The sequence below is a fragment of the Spermophilus citellus genome (genome assembly GCF_964194105.1).
Source record: "Spermophilus citellus genome assembly, chromosome: 7".
NCBI classification, from domain to species: domain Eukaryota; kingdom Metazoa; phylum Chordata; class Mammalia; order Rodentia; family Sciuridae; genus Spermophilus; species Spermophilus citellus.
Window position 1 is genome coordinate 27,411,198 of NC_138188.1, and position 17,284 is coordinate 27,428,481.

General features: G+C 39.4%; 1 protein-coding gene across 2 annotated transcripts in view; it reads left to right on the forward strand.

Annotated features, from left to right (window-relative positions):
• Positions 1-17,284, forward strand: part of RAD54L2 (RAD54 like 2) — a 121,885-nt gene that overhangs the window by 11,356 nt on the left and 93,245 nt on the right. The window contains exon 2 of one of the 2 annotated variants that reach the window (XM_081301122.1): positions 15,286-15,363. The exons of the other annotated variant lie outside the window; for it this stretch is intronic. The gene's annotated coding sequence lies outside the window, so the exon portion shown is untranslated. The remainder of the gene's footprint in view (positions 1-15,285; positions 15,364-17,284) is intronic. 2 annotated transcript variants of the gene reach the window in all.

The following is a 17,284-nucleotide window of genomic DNA, read 5'->3' on the forward strand; positions in this document are numbered from 1 at the left end:
ATGATATTGGCAGGGCTCCTTATTCCAGTCTTTGCAAACAGAAGATACACAGGAGGTGCTGGACAGGGAAGTCTGCTCTGTTAAGAGTGTCCCAGCAACTTTAGAAGAACTGGAGTCCCATGCTTCTCATATTTAGGGGTCAAGAGAATATCCTAGAACCAGATGGAGATGGATTTACAATTAAGCCCATGACACAAGTAAAAGTCTTCTGATGTGATGTTGTATAGAAATTGGAAGAAAAATGGAAATTTGGGAAAGAATCTTTTGGGTGTAATTCTTGCTGGAAATTATACTCTGCTTTCAACTATATCTTCCAGTCCCACTGTCTTACATACTCCATCTTTTCCCCCATGTTTTCATCTACCTCCCACCCTAATCTTGATGTTAGTTGTCCATGGTCCACAGCTTCAGTAATGCCTTTCCCAGGTCTTAGAAGTCCTTGCTTCCCTGACACTGCTGTCTCTGCTATGCCAGTTGCCATTCCTAAATTCTCTTTCCTGGTAGCTTTCATTGTCTCAGGAAAATGTGCTGTGCCATTTGCAGGCATTTCTCGCAACCTCACTTGAGTTGAGCTCTCTTTGCCTCTCAGTGTTCTCCTGTGCTGCCTCCTAAGCATTCTATTTCATAGTGTAACTGCTTTCACATTTCCTAAAGCTTGTCTTTTTCTTAGGCTCAAGACCAATGACTTCACATTAGGACTTGTGCTCTCTAATATTTTCCCCTTCCTTTCTATTACCAGACTTCCATCATTAGTCTTATACTTTGGAAGTACTTGACTTTTTTTCCCTTGGTAGAATTCCAGCCCCTCCCCTGCCCCTTTTTTTCTGCAATACTAAGGATGAAACCAAGGCCTTGTGTTTGCTAGGCAAGTGCATTATCCCTGAGCTACATCTATAGTTCAGAATTACCTAAAATGAGGTAGCAGTTCAGGCCTATAATCCCAGTGACTCAGGAGGCTGGGGCAGGATCCCAAGTTTGAGCCAGCCTCTGCAATTTAATGAGACCATGTCTCAAAATAAAAGAAAATTTAAAAAGGGCTGGAGATGTATCTCAGTCATAAAGTGCTAAAGTGCCCTGGGTTCATTCCCTAATACCACAATAAATTAAAATAAATAAATATATAAATAAACACGAAATCCTTCATCTTAGTGTTAACCACCATTAAGAATTTGATCTATATTTATCCAGATTGTTTTTCCACCATGCATGCTAACAGATGTGTATGTAAAAAGAAAAGTAATTCCTTTTTGTGGAAATGGGATCATAATATATCTACTTTCTGTAACTTGCTCTTATTCACTTAATGCTTTTATCTTGGGCTTTTTTTCATGTTTAGAATGTACATATCTATGCTATCTTTTAATAGCTATTAATATTACATTGTATATTGGTATCAATTTTTCTAGTCCACTAGTGACAGACATTTGTTTCTATTTCTTTGCAGTTACAAGCATCTTTGTACAATTGTCTTTGTATAAATATTTCTATACTTTGTATACTTGTGGGATAGATTCCCCTACAAGTGGGATTTTTGTGTTAAAGGTTATACATGTTTCAAAGGTTACATCAATTTATATTTCTTGCATGCTTCGAGGGTGTGATGGTACATGCTTGTAATTCCAGCAATTTAGCAAATTAGTGAGACCCTCAGCACTTTAGCAAGACCCTGTCTCAAAATAAAACATGAAAAGGACTAGGGATATAGTGCAGTAGAAAAGTGCCCTTGGATTCAATTCCCAATACCAAAGTGGGGGGTGGGGGTGGGGGTGGAGAGGGTGAGGGGGAAGAAATAAAGAAAAAAAAATTTCTTCTCTACCATTGAACAGCATCAATATTTTTAAAAGTCTTTGTAAGTTTGAAGCCTAGATAACTAGTTTTTACATTTCCTTATAGAGGAAAATGGACATCTTTTCATGTGTTTGTTTCGTATGTATACCCTCTTCATGTCCTTTGCTAAGTTTTGCTGGACTAACATATTTGTGTTGATTCATGAGAGTTCTTGCCTATTAGGGGAGATTTTAACTCTTCCAATAATAATAATAATAATAATATTATTATTATTATTATTATAGCAGCTGTCATATTGTATAATTATTCCCAGGCACAAGTCTTTTACTTGTGTCAACTCTTTTTTTTTTTTTAGAGAGAGAGAGAGAGAGAGAGAGAGAGAGAGAGAGAGAATTTTTAATATTTATTTTTTAGTTTTCGGAGGACACAACATCTTTGTATGTGGTGCTGAGGATCGAACCCGGGCCACACGTATGCCAGGCGAGCACCCTACCGCTTGAGCCACATCCCCAGCCCCTTGTGTCAACTCTTAACAGCTTTTTCAACAACTCTAAGAAGTATACTGTTTACTTTCCTCCACACTGTATTAACATACTTTAAAATGGAGTCCCAGATATAGAAAGAACATACTGCTAATGCTAAATCCAGCTCACTTCAGCTGAACGCCAATGAGGGGCTTCTTGCCTTGGCTTTTGTAATGTTTATAGACATCTCCATCTTTTTTTTTCTTTTTTTTTTTAATAGTTGTAGATGGACAGAATGCCTTTATTTGTTTTTTATTTTTATGTGGTGCTGAGGATTGAACCCAATGCCTCACACATGTTAGGCAAGCGCTCTGCCACTGAACTACAGCCCCAGCCCCGACATCTCCATCTTGTAATCCTTTGAGAAAGGGCATTAAAGCAATACACTATTGAGCTAACAAATATATTCAGATGTGGACACCTATGTGTTGCAAACATGTTTTTAAAATTTTAATATTTTTTATTTTAACTGACACATAATAATCATTTATGGGGTACAATGTGATATTTCAATACATGTATACAGTGTATAATAATCAGATCAGGATGACTGGCATATCCATCACCCAGGTTATTTTGAAGGGTACTTTTATTGTCAGCCTATTTGCCAATGAGGAAACTAGAACCTGAAGAATCAAAGCCTTGCCTCAGGCCACACAGTTGACCAGTGACAAGCTGGGATTAAAGTCCTATCATTGAATGTCAGAGTCCGCCCCTTTCATTGTTATATTACACAATCCCTCATACAGTCCAGTTTCAGAATTTTACTCTTTTTTTCATCCTCCCAGAAGAGGTGAACTTCTTTTCTTTCTTTATTTTTTGTTCTTCAAGCAAACACCTAATTGGCTTCTACCTACTGCTGTTTTTTCCAGTATCTTTCTATGTTCCTTCCTACTCTCTCTCCCTTTCTACTTTCTTTCTTTTTTAATACTGGGGATTGAACCCAGAGGCCTCTACCACTGATCCTGAGCCAATTCCTTTTGATTTTGAGATAAGATCTCAAAAAATTGCTAATGTTAGCCTGGAACTTGCAATCCTTCTGCCTCAGCCCCCAAGTTGCTGGGATTACAGACGTGCCCGTCACCATGCCTGACTTCTATTTTGTTTTACCTATGTAAAAGGAAGAACACAGTAACTTTGGTTGGCCCTGTGCCTCTCATACTCCCTTTGCTTGCTCTTTCTTATCCTCGCCTCTTTTTTTCTCAAGTATAAGTTTTAGTGCCATTTCCTCACCACCTGCTCAATCTGTGCCTCTTAGTCCTTTGTTGTCTGGCTCTTGGTCCCTTCACTTCTTCTGAACAATATCTTTGAGGTGAGTTCCTGGTTGTCTGGACCAAATATATATTTTTTTCTTTCTTTATTTTCAGTGCTGGGGATTGACGCCAGGGACTCACACATGGTTAGTACATGCTCTCCTAAAGCTATATCGCTAGCTTAACCTGAACGATTCTTTTCTTGTATTTGTTCTACCTCGTTCTGACTAATTCCCTCCTCCTCACCATACATGCTGGAAGAGAAACTCCACATGAGTAAACGTGTTTTTTTTTTTTTTTAATTTTTAGTTGTAGATGGACCCAATACCTTTATTTTATTTGTTTATTTTTTAATGTAGTGCCAGGGATCAAACCCATTGCCTCATGCATGCTAGGCAAGGTCTCTACCACTGAGCCCCAACCCTGGCCCTTGTTTGTTTCTTTTTTATTAAAATATATTTTTTAGTGGCAGTTGGGCATACCTTTATTTATTTATTTATTTTTTAATATTTATTTTTTAGTTTTCGGTGGACACAACATCTTTATTTTATTTTTATGTGGTGCTGAGGATTGAACCCAGTGCCCCGCACATGCCAGGCGAGCACCCTACTGCTTGAGTCACATTCCCAGTCCAATATTTTATTTATTTTTATGTGGTGCTGAGGATACAACCCAGGTCCTTGAATGTGCTAGATAAGAGCTCTACCACTGAGCCACAACCTCAGCCCATGTTTGTTTCTTTTTGCAGAACTGGGGATTGAATTTAGGGCCTGATGCATGCTAGGCAAGCTCTCTACCACTGCACTACATCCCCCAGCACCAAGAGTATAAATAATATATTGAACCCTCCTGTCACGTTTCTCATGACTAAAACACTCAGGGTCACTCCAGATGAACTGGGCTGCATAAAATCAAACAAGGGACAGAGATACCTTTTTCTTTCGGTCCTGTGACGGGTCCTGTGACGGGTCCTGTGACGGCTCCTCTGACTAGAGAGAGAGAGAAAGAGCCTGTGCATGTGCTGAACCCTTTTATTGAAGAGAAGCCATTCAGATGAGGCCCTTACCTCATTTCAGGGGGTTGAATCTAGCTTTGTGATATCGCCTGTCATCAGATTGACTGACATCTAGGAAGGCCACACCCAAAGGTAGAGCAAGAGAAGGGGACACACAAAGGGAGTTTCCATGGAACATTCTAGCCCAAACAGGGCAAAGGGGTAGGATTATAAAAGAATAGGTGAGTGTAGCTCAACCCTAGGGGTATGCCTACTCAGAAGACTGACCTTGCTATCCCAGAGGGGACGGGGGAGGGGGGTGCGGGGAGTCACTACCATGCCAGATTACAGTGATCTTTCAGATCCCTGTGGTGCTTTAGGACTGGAAGGCGAGGTAACTCAATGTGGCTCCCCACACCCTCCTGCACCCATCATCTAATTATCAACATAATTTCAACAATTGTCATCACTTCCTCAATTTTCTTACAATGTATTCCCCACTCTTTTGTTGTCATATTTTAAGCTAAAATCCCAGATATTGCCACTGTTTGTTTCTAACTAATATAATAACATTTTACATTTTAAACATCATTATCATGTTATTTTATCTGTAAATTAATGGTATTCTCTTAATAGAGAAGACTTAATTTTAAGCCTGGTTGGGCTCCCTCCTGTTCAAATTGTGCAATTTATGACCTTTTTTCTTATCATGAAATGTGGTGAGGATAATGGTTAAAATTCTACCTCAGAGGGTTGTTGTGAAGTTATTGTATTTATTCCCACATTACATATCCAGCTAGCACAGAGCTCAAAAAAAAAAAAATATATATATATTTTGGTACTCAGGGGCATTTAACCACTGAGCCACATTCCCAACCTTATTTTTTTTAATTAATTAATTAATTTTACAGTACAATGCATTTTGACATGTAGTACACAAATGAAGCATAACTTCTCCTTCCTCTGGTTGTACATTTTCAGGGCCATTCCACTAGTGTCCTATTTTGTAGTTTCTATTTAGAAACAGAGTCTCATTGAATTGCTTAGGGCCTTGCTAAGTTTTGAGGCTGGCTTTGAACTCACCATCCTCCTGCCTCAGACAGGCATGCACCATCACGCCCAACTTTGTCTTGACTTGTTCTTCAATTATATATTTATTTAGCAAATATTTATTAAAAATGAGTACCTATGTGGTAGCTGAAAAAGATATGCTAACTTTGGCTTCTAGAATCCTATACTCTTTTTTTGATTCTTTGCTTGCCTCTCAGATGTGTTCCCTCCTCTAAACCCCTGTGCTTGGGATTGAACCGAGGGCCTTTGCATGCTAGGCAAACACTCTACCATTGAGCTACCTCCCCAGCCCCTCAGATATGCCTTTAATGTTTTTGGTACCAGGGATTGAATCCAGGGATGTTTAACTACTGAGCCATATCCCCAGGCACCTGCTTTTCTTTATTTTGAGACAGGGTCTTGCTAAGTTGTTGAGTCTGGCTTTGAACTTCCAATCCTTCTGCCTCAGCCTCCCAAGTTGCTGATGTTACAGGTGTGTGCTACTATGCCAGTCTAGATATACTTTTTTTAAAATTTTTTTTTATTTTATTGTTGGTTTTTCAAAACATTACATAGTTCTTAGTATACCATATTTCACAGATTGATTCAAGTGGGTTATGAACTCCCATTTTTACCCCGTATACAGATTGCTGTGTCACATCAGTTACATTACCATTGATTTACAAATTGCCTTTCTAGTGACTGATGTATTCTGCTGTCTATCCCATTCTCCACTATCCCCCCTCCCCTCCCCTCCCCTCCCCTCCCCTCCCCTTCTCTCTCTCCACCCCTAGATATACTTTTAAAGAATACATCTGCCATAGGTGTGGATATAACCCAGGTTTGTGTTTTCCTCTTATATATCCTCTGTAAGTCTGGCCCTTGGAGATTTAGCTCTTCCACCCTCTCATCTTATCGCAATGACTCAGTTCTGTAACTCTAAGTCTGATTTCTTCACCAAGCTACAAACCCATTCTCATCCTGGTTTTTGGGCAAATGTTAAGTACTATGAACTGAGTCTATAGATCAGAGATGCAACTTAACCTCAGACAATAAATTCATAACTTGTGCAAATCAGTCACCTTTCTTGATCTTGGTGTTCTCAGTCAGAAAGACGGAAGGACTGGACTAGAGACTGAAGTCCTATCCACCTTTAAAAGCTTGTCAGCTATGAGAAGGTGGTTTCAGAAATGTTCTCTACTTAGCATATCAGGAGTCACATCCATCATCCTGCCCGCAAATACAGTTGCTAACTTCCCTAACCTGTTCTCTCCTGGAAAATACAGGCTTCAAAACCTTATGGCCCTTCCCCCTTTTTTGTCCTCAACCTTAGGGTTAGTTACTTTATAGTTCTTAAGTTAATCCTGATTCCTAGCTCTTCCCAGAATACTTTTTGCCTTTTTTCAGCTGTGCATCTGCCTTCATGTGGTTTCCTTGCCTGTATTCACTTTATTTTTCCTGACTCTATGTTCTAGCTCACATATGCCTTCTCCCTTCTGAAAGTCATGACTGGCAAAGAAACAGTGCATTAGTGGCATTCCACAATGTGCTTGGAACTTCAGATATTTGTGTGCCTAAATTTTAATTTTTAAATTAAAACAATTTTTTTTTTTGTAGTACTGGGGATTGAACCCAGGACCTTGCACATGCCAGCAGATATTCTACTACTGAGCTACATCCCCAGCCCTTTTTATTTTGAGACAAGTGAGACAAGGTCTCACTATGGTGCCCAGGCTGGGCTTGAATATGCAGTTCTTCTTCCTTAGCCTTCTCCGTCACTGGGAATACATTTGTACACCATGCTGGGCTTGTGTGCTTGAATTTTTTTCATCTTTAAGATTGTAATCTCATACAGGCACCACATTTTCTTACATTGTATATAATTATTGCTGTAGATTTGCAGTAAATACTGACTTAATGTGTGAACTAAAGCAGACTTTAAGTAAAGAACATTTATGCAAATATTTAGAAACACAATGTCCTAAGGATATGATACTTTTGTAGTGAGGAATGAAGGCCTACTTTATGAAATGATACCATGGTACTAACTTGGGTGTTCATTCCTTGATCTCATAATTCAAGAAATCCTTTTTTCCTGGCTTGTCTTGGAATTGGGACATTTTTCTGACTCTTTTGATAATATGATTTAGCCTCTTTAAAGCGTAGCTGGTTTGTTGTCATGGGACAGTGAAAGGTAATTTTCAACATTTATTGCAAGCTAATTTATTATGTACTAGACACTGTGCTAAGTGCTTTCTTTTCTTTTACTTTATATTAAAAATAATCAGATGAGATTATTTTCATTTTTGTTTTATAAATGAAAGAACCAAGGTTTAGAGAAATTAATAACTTTTTTAGTGTCCTATACATAGAAAATGGCAATGCTGGTATTTTTGACTCAGGTCATCTCATCTCAGAGCTACTCTTTTTTTTAATATTTATTTTTTAGTTTTAGGTGGAAACAATATCTTTATTTTATTTTTATGTGGTGTTGAGGATCGAACCCAGCACCCCTTGCATGCCAGGCGAGCGCGCCGCTAGAGCCACATCCCCAGCCCTCAGAGCTACTCTTACCTCAGTGTACTATCTTCCTGTCCAAAACACATCTACTTTCAATTAGCCTATTTGTATAGCACTTACCCCTCTTTAAATAGCTTGTACGGCATTCTTTTTTCCAAAAAAAACTAGCTGTTCCTTTATTCTTTCTAATTTTGGTGGAGGGGCAAGCCACCATTTTTTTAGTCACTGAGATTTTAAGCCATGGAGTCATATTTAATTCCTCTTTTTCCTTCCACTGTTGACTTTTCCTGGGTGATACATTGTACTTACTCTATTCTTTCTGGTTTCCTTGCCTTACTCTTAACCCATGCCCTCCAGGTCTAGCAGTTACGATAATTGATTTTTTCTTCCTCTTTTCTTATCTCTACAGTCCTTCTGAAAGGTTTGTCTTTTACTCATCTCTCTCCAATTAAAAATCCTTCCCTGGGGCTGGGGATGTGGCTCAAGCCTGGCATGTGCAGGGTGCTGGGTTCATCCTCAGCACCACATAAAATAAAATAAAGGTGTCCACCGAAAACTGAAAAATAAATATTAAAAAATTCTTTAAATAAAAAGCCTTCCGTGGTTCCTGTAACTGAGGTTGCACAAAGATAGTTTTTAAGTGTGTTAAAATTGCTTGGGAATTGTCTTTAAAACTACTGAAGTCCTCACAATAATCTATGAGGGCCATGTTACTATTTCTACCTTAGAGATGAGAAAAAGGAAAGAAGGAAAGAGACTAAGTCACTTATACAAGTCCTTTAGGCAATTCTGGCTACTAAAACAAAATACCACAAACTAGGCTTAAATAGATTTATTTTTCAAGTTCTGGGGGATGGGAAGTTTAAGATCAAGATCAAGATGCTGGCTGTGTGGTGCACACCGTGCAAGCTTGTACTCCCAGCAACTTGAGAGGCTGAGGCAGGAGGATCGAAAGTTCAAAGTCAGCCATAGCAACTTAGTGAGATCCTATCTCAAAAAAGGGCGGGGGGGGGGGGGGCTTTGGATATGGCTCAGTGGTTAAGCACCCCTGGGTTGCATCCCTGATACCAAAAAAACCAACCCACCAACCAAACCCCAAAACAAAACCAAACACCTCCCCCACTCTGCAAAAATAAACAAAGCAAAACAAAAAAAGATCAAGTTGCTGGGTGATTCAGTTCCTGGTAAGAGCCTTCTTCCTGGTTTGCAGATGATGGTTTTTTGCTTTGTCCTCACATGGCAGATAGATCTTATACCACATGTCCCATCCCTTTAAGGCTCTGCCCTCATGACCTTATTACCTCTCAAAGAACCTACCTTTAAATATTATCACATTGGAATTAAAGTTAAACACAAGAATTAGGTGGGGGGCCAAAGATCTTCAGTCCTTAGCAGTTATGTTGGGGAACTGTATTTTTTTTTTTTTGGAGGAGTGTGGAGTGTACCAGGGATTGAATTCAGGAGCACTCAACCACTGAGCCACATCCCCAGCCCTTTTTTTTTTTTTTTTTTTTTTAGAGAAAGGGTCTCACTGAGTTGCTTAGCTCCTTGCTTTTGCTGAGGCTGACTTTGAACTCTTGATTCTCCTGCCTGGGTCTCCTGAGCCACTGGAATTACAGGTGTGCTTCACTAAGCCCAGCTAGGGTTATATTTTTTAGCAAGCTTCCTAGATTCTGATGCTCTGACAGATTTAGAAAATACCAGCAACTTTCAACCCCTTTTAGAATCCCTGCCCGAAATGCTACTTGGTCATGGCCACCTTGCTGGTGCCTTTCCTGATAGTATACTTCTCTGATTCTTCTTTCCCTGTCTGACTTTCTGTGCACATTCCTTTTTTTTTTTTTTTGACTCCATTATGGATTGACCTATCCCCAGCTCCCCACTGTATGTTCTCTTATCTTCCATATTTGACACTTCAGCTACTTGAACGTGGTGAAAATACCCAAATCTGTATCTCTGACTTCATTCCATTTTCTGTCTGCTACTGTCATTTCACAGTTAACAATGCTGTTACTCATCTTGTTGTTTACGACATTGGACTCTGGAGTTGAAAGTCTAGGTCAGAATCAGATTCTCCCACACTTGGCTAGGTGTACTGGGGAAGATCACTTAATCTGTTTAAATTTAGATTCCTTATCTATGAAGTGAGGATAATAGTAATCTTCCTTATGGTATTGTGAAGATTCAGTGAGAGAATGTTGATTGGAAACTCAGCAATTTGGTAAATATTTATTGAACACTTTGCTTTGTGCCAGGTGAATGGATGTTGGGAGACAGTGATAACCAAGGTGTCCTCTCCATGAAGGCAGTTTTTAGCTGGCTACTGAAGTCTTACTGGCTTTACCTCCTTAGTCTCTCTGTTTCTTCTTTTCTCCCTTCTAATTGTCACTATTGTAGTTCAATCTCTTATTATCTCTTGTCTAGACTATTATAAGAACTTTTACCTAATCTCTGTACTTTCAGATAGCCACCAGAGTCTTCTCAAACTGAAGAATTTGGCTGGGTGCAGTGATGCATACCTGTAATTCTAGCTGCTTTTTAGGCTGAGGCAGGAATATAACAAATTAGAGACCAGCCTGGGAAACTCAGCAAGATCCTGTCTCAAAAACTAAAAACGGGCTGGGAATATAGCTCAATGGTAGAGCACCCCTGGGCTCAATTCCTAGCACACCCCACCCCCTGCCACAAATTTGAGAATTGGGATGATGCCATTTCCCTGTTTGAGATCTTTTAGTTTTCCCAGTGGGAGGAAATGAGTTGTGGGGAGGATTTCATGGAGACAGATGTGAAGGCCACTTAAGAGCTCAATAGGACTCAGTGGCATAGACAAGAAAGTGGTACTGTCACATATTTGTCAATCCTTGTTTAGCAGAAAGTTCAGATTCCTTAGCAAGGGCCCTAGGACAATGCAAAATTAAGATCTGACCTGAGAATTGGGGATGTAGCACAGGTATACTCTAGGCAAAGTAGAATGCTTGCCTAGCATACATGAAACCCTGGATTTGATCCCCTGCATTGAATGAATGAATGAATGAATGAAGATAGATAAGTAGGTAGATAATCTGGCCTGTTTACTTCTGATCTCTTCTAGTTCCCTCATTTGCCCCAACCTCCAGCCCCATGGAACTGTGCTTCTGTATATATATCATTCTCCCTGAATGACTTTATCTTTCTCTGTTTATGGAAAGCTTTATTTGTCCTATAATACTCAGGTTGGTTACCTCTTTTGGGATGCTTTTATCTGCCTTTCCAGGCAAAGATATTAACTTCAATCATTTTATCTTTCTGTTTTCCTTTTCTTCCAATTCCCTTCTTTCCCTTCCCTCCCTTTTCCATTTCCTCCCTCCCTTCATTTCTTTCTGACAAAAAATTCACATACCACAAATTTTACCATTTTAGAGTGTTCATTTCACTAGCAATGTATGAATGTGCCTTTTCCCCCACATCCTCACCAACATTTGATTTGTATAGCTAGAGATGATGAACATTTTTTCATATGTTTGTTGATCGATTGTATTTCTTTGAAGTATCTGTTCAGTTCCTTGGCCCATTTATTGATTGAGTTATTTATTTTTTATTTTTTTGGTGAGTTAAAAGTTTTTAAATTTTGAGACAGGGTCTTGCTAAGTTGCTTAGACCTAGCTAAGTTTGCCAAGCCTGGTCTCAAACTTGTGATCCTCCTGCCTTAGCTCCCCAGTGGCTGGGATTACAAGTGTGCACCGCTGCACCCAGCTACATTTTGTTTATTCATTAGTTGACAGAAGAACCTTAGTAATTTGTATTATCATTATACTTGTCAGTTTTCTCATGGTATTTGTTTATATATTTGTTACTCTGTGGCCAGGATCCTCTCATCTGTACATTTCAGTGCCAGTGAAATGGCAGGTGCCGTTGATTGATGAAACTAGGCGTGGTGGCACATGCTGGTAATGCCTGTGACTTGGGATACTGAAGCAGGAGGATCATAAGTTCGTGGCCATCCAGGGCAACTTTAGTTAGACTGTTTAAAAAAAAAAAAAACAAACAAACACACAAGAATGTAGCTCCGTGGTGGAGTGCCCCTGGATTCAATGCCTAGAACCAGGGAGGAGGGGTGGGGAGGATTGTTGCATCATTTTATCTCCCTTTCAAGAAAAGGCAGTCTTCAAGAAAACGCGACTGCCTTTTCAAGACCTCTCATCTAACTCATGGTTCCTGGGTAGAATGTCCTCTCCTCCCTCCTCACTCATCTAATTCAGCTTGCTTTACAGGTTGTTTCAAAATCTCTCTCCTCCTGGAAGGCTTCCAACAGCATCCAAACTTTAGTCTCTTGCTACATTTTCTTCATGCTGGTGTACTTGAAATGTTTATCATTCACTAGGCACTTAATAAATATAGTTTTGTACTGGGACATTAAACTCACTAATACCAGGACTCCCTTTTTTTACCTCCAGTACAAAGGTGCTATAACTATGTAGTAGAATTGCATTTAATATTTTGCCTTACTTAAATTCACCTGTATACTTTGCAAAAGGAGAGAGGGAGAGGATGAGGATGAGGAAGAGGGAGACTGAGTGACAGAAGAAAGAAATAATTTAAATAGCTAATTTAAAAAAAATTTATATTTTAGGTGTAGATGGACACAACACAATGCCTTTATTTTTATGTGGTGCTGAGGATCGAACCTGGGTCCCGCCTGCACTAGGCAAGTGCTCTACCGCTGAGCCACAATCCCAGCCCCAATTTTTTTTTTTTAATTGATATGGTGTCTTGCTATGTTGCCCAAGCTGTTCTTGAACTTGTGAGCTCAAGCAGTCTTATCTCCACTTCCCAAGTATTTGGGACTACATGTGTGTGCCACTGTGCCTTGTTGATAGTGTGATTTTTATTCACTATTTCACTCAGCAAGTGTTTGCTCACTGGCAGTGGATGCAGTCCATCCCATTACAGTTAGTATAACTGACAAAACCTATAAGTGTAGAAAATTCCTGATCATTGACAGAAGAGAAATTGTTTAGGTGACTAGGGGCATGAGTGGTGATGGACTATTGTATTAAAAACAAATGAGGGTTATACTATAGAGAATTATTGACTCACAGAGACTTACTGGAAATGATAAGGAGAAAGATGAATTGGGAGAGGCTGCAAGCTGAAATCTGTATAAAATTGTGTACTAGTTTAAGCAACAAATACATGAAAATAAAAAATATTGTAGATCTTAAAGAGTTTTTCTCCCTTGACGAATCACTTCTTTAACTATTTGTTAAGTGAAATAGCAAAGAATGACTTGTAAAGAATACAGTCAAGACATTTCTTAAGAGAAATCAGCTACCAATAGAAGCATCAACAAAACAACCTACTCAATTGGAAGCTTACTCTTTCACATGCATTATTTCTAAATTTTGTCTCCACTGTTATTTTTCTCCGCATTTTCTCTCTCCAGCTTCTTAACTTCTTATAAAAAATCTTGATTTTTCTTTTCTTTTCTTTTTTTTCATAGTAGGAATTGAACTGAAGGACACTTTACCACTGAGTAGCCCTTTTTATTTTTGTTTTGAGACAAGGTCTCATTAAATTACTGAGACTAGCCTCGAACTTGCAAACTTTCTGCCAGGCCTCCAGAGTTACTGGGATTATAGGCATGTGCCACTGGCTCCCAGCAGGAATCTTGGTTTTTAATGAGAGCAAATTGTTTTATTCTTAAGTGCTTAAATGTAGTAACTTTGGTGTTTTATACTTGGTAATTATTTGCCTCCCCTGGCCAATTCAAATCTGAAGTGGTACATTCTTGACTTTGGATGAACTTCACCATGTGGATTACTCTGGTTATCTCTAGTTCTTCCATTTCCCTGAGTGTTTATCTACTTATTATTAGAGGAATTGGTTTATCCAGTTTTGTCTGAAAGGAATGCTTGTTTTCCGGGATTAAGGCCAATATTTTTTGCTTAATTTTTGGGTAAAACTATCCTAGCTGCTGCTCCAGAGAAGAGCTCTATGAAACCAGTTTTATTTATTTAGGAACCATATAATACTCATTATGGCAGAAGGTATTATACACATATTGGAAATACAAACAGGCTTTCTGTAAATGGAACATTGGTTGCCCATAAGAGAGCCAACTTACTGATGTGTACAGGGCTGTCTCAACTCAGAAGCTTCCAAATGGACTTGAGCCATGATAAGGTTATACAGTGTTTTTATAAGAGACAGGGTAAAATGTGTTTTACATCTGTGTAGGATTTGTGATGTTCTAACTGACTGAGTCCTTATTATGTTCCTCGGTCATATGCTATGTGAACCCTCATAGCCCCTGAGTGTAGGTGTCATTATCTTAGTTGTAGATGAGGAGAAGCTAAGTAATTTGCTCTAACTAAGTGGTGCCATTAAGCCAGTCCTCTGACACTAAAGAGCTCCCGCCTTGTGATACACCTACCGCCTCTATTGTGGTGCTGATGGTAAAAGCTGACATGTGTGGCATGTGGTCTCTAGCCTGGGCTGGTGTCTGAAGAGGAGGTGACAGTAGTCTTAGACCCTGTTAGGGAAACCTGAAAAAGAAGCCCTGTGTGTCTTTTACTTTTATTTTTTATTTTTTAAATTTTTTACTTGTGAAACACAATACCTAATTAATTAATTAATTTAATGGGGTGCTGAGGATCAACCCAGTGGCTCATACATGCTAGGCAAGCACTCTACCACTGAGCCACAAACCCAGCCTCTTCTTTTACTTTTATTTTTTTATTTTATTTATTTATTTATTTATTTAAAGAGAGAGTGAGAGAGGAGAGTGAGAGAGAATTTTTAATATTTATTTTTTAGTTTTCCGTGGACACAACATCTTTGTTGGTATGTGGTGCTGAGGATCGAACCCGGGCTGCACGCATGCCAGGCGAGCGCGCTACCGCTTGAGCCACATCCCCAGCCCCTCTTCTTTTACTTTTAATTGAGGCTTGAAGAACAATGTTCTACTAGCCCAATTTGTTTTACTTCCCAAATAGTTCTCAAATCTGGTCTTTCCTTTGGCTTTTTAACTGGTCTTTTATTTTTTATTTCATTTTCTACATTTCTTCCAGCAAAATTCGCTTCCTTCCTTCCTTTTTGCAGTATTTATAATTGAACCTAGGAGTGCTCTCCCACAGAGTTATATCCCCAACCCTTTCTGTTTTTTATTTTGAGACAGGGTCTACCTAAAATTGCTCAGGCTGGCCTTGAATTTGTGATCCTCCTGCCTCAGCCTCCTGAATCCCTGGGATTTAAGGTATGTGCCACCATGCTGGTTTTCCTTCTTGTGCTAGGAATTGAATCCAGGGCTTCATGCCTACTAGGCAATTACATTATTACTGAGCGGAATCCTCAGCTGCTGCTGCTTCTGCTTCCTCTGCCACTTCTTCCTCCTTTCTTCCTTTCCTCTTCCTCCTTCTCCCCCCCCCCACCCCCCTTTTTTTTGTGATACTAGGGATTGAGCCCAGGGCCTCAGGTGCACCAGGCAAGTGCTCTGTCATTGAGCTATGTCTGGAACCCTTCTTCTATGTTTTGAGTACTTGCAGTGTGATAAATATTGAGCTGTGTATTTGTATAGTATATTTTATCTTTGTTCAACACTTAATCTTCTTAAGAAACTTTGAAGATAGGGGATAACTCCATTGTACAACTGAGGAAACTGTGGTTCAGAGAGATTAAATAACTTGTCTGAGGTCACATAGCAAAATAAGCTAAGATTTCTTTTTAGCTTAAAACTGCATGCACATCTTCATGCCCCCCAAGCTGCTGGGATTATAGGTGTGCACAACCATGGCTGGCTGGGCCTCACTTTTAACACTTTTCTTCTTTCCTGACTTGATCTAGTCTGTGTATTTTTGTGTTCCCCAGTAGATAGATAGTGTTTTGGAGATTTGACTCTAGAAGCAGATATTTCAGAAACTACCAAAACTTCTGCAAAAATGAGCTCTTTTAATTTAAACAACTTGGAGTCGGTAAGGGTCAATTTTTGGCCTGAAGGTTATAAACCTGTTAAAGAAGGACCTAATGTTTTTTATATTTTGACAACTGGATGTGTTCAGACTATCTTTGTAGATCATCTTCTTCTTCTTCTTTTCTCTTCTTTCCTTTTTGGCATGGAGATTAAGCCCAGCGGCACTCTGTTACTGAGATACATCCCACACCCTTTTATTTTTTGAGACAGGGGCTTGCTAAGTTGCCCAGGCTGGCCTCAAACTTGAGATCCTTTTATTTGCAGCCTCCCAAGTTGGTGGGGTTATAGTGGTGTGCCACAGAGCCCAGCTATTGCATTTTTTTTAATGGAATATTTTGTTGAATAGCTTTTTTTTTTTTTTTTTTTTTTGGACTGGTACTCTAGCAGACTGTATCCCCAAGGAATGGCTTTTGTTTCATAAGATGTAAGGGCTTTCCAAGTATTTGTTCTGATTTTTTTCCTCTGAAATGTCACAGAATAACCTGATCTAAGACCTCAGAGTGCTTTTCTTTTTCTTTTTGGTACTGGGGATTGAACTCAGGGACACTCAAACGCTGAGCACATCCCCAGCCCTATTTTGTATTTTATTTAGAGACAGGGTCTCACTGAATTGCTTAGAGCCTCACTGTTGAGGCTGGCCTTGAACTTGTGATCCTCCTTCTGTTGCCCTTCCTATCCCTCCTACTCCTCCCCTCCTCTCCCATCATTTCTCTCTATCCAATCTAATGTGACACATTTTTTTTCTTTTTCTCATCACAACATCATATATGTATTCTGTATAATGATGACGTTCTTCTTCCATCCTCCATGCAACTCCCCTTCTCCCTCTTTTTCCCTCCCACCTCTCTTCCCTATTTAGTGGTAATCTTCTTCTCATGCTCTTCCTCCCTATCCCATTTTGAGTCACCCCCCCCCCTTATATCAGAGAAGATATTCGGCATTTGTTTTTTAGGGATTGGCTAACTTCACTTAGCATAATCTGCTCTACTGCCATCCATTTGCCTGCAGATACCATGATCTTGTTATTTTTTAGTGCTGAGTAATATTCCATTGTGTATAAATGCCACATTTTTTTAATTCATTCATCTATTGAAGGGCATCTAGGTTGGTTCCACATTCTAACTATTGTGAATTGTGCTGCTATAAACATTGATGTGGCTGTGTCCCTGTAGTATGCTCTTTTTAGGTCTTTTGGGTATAGTCCGAG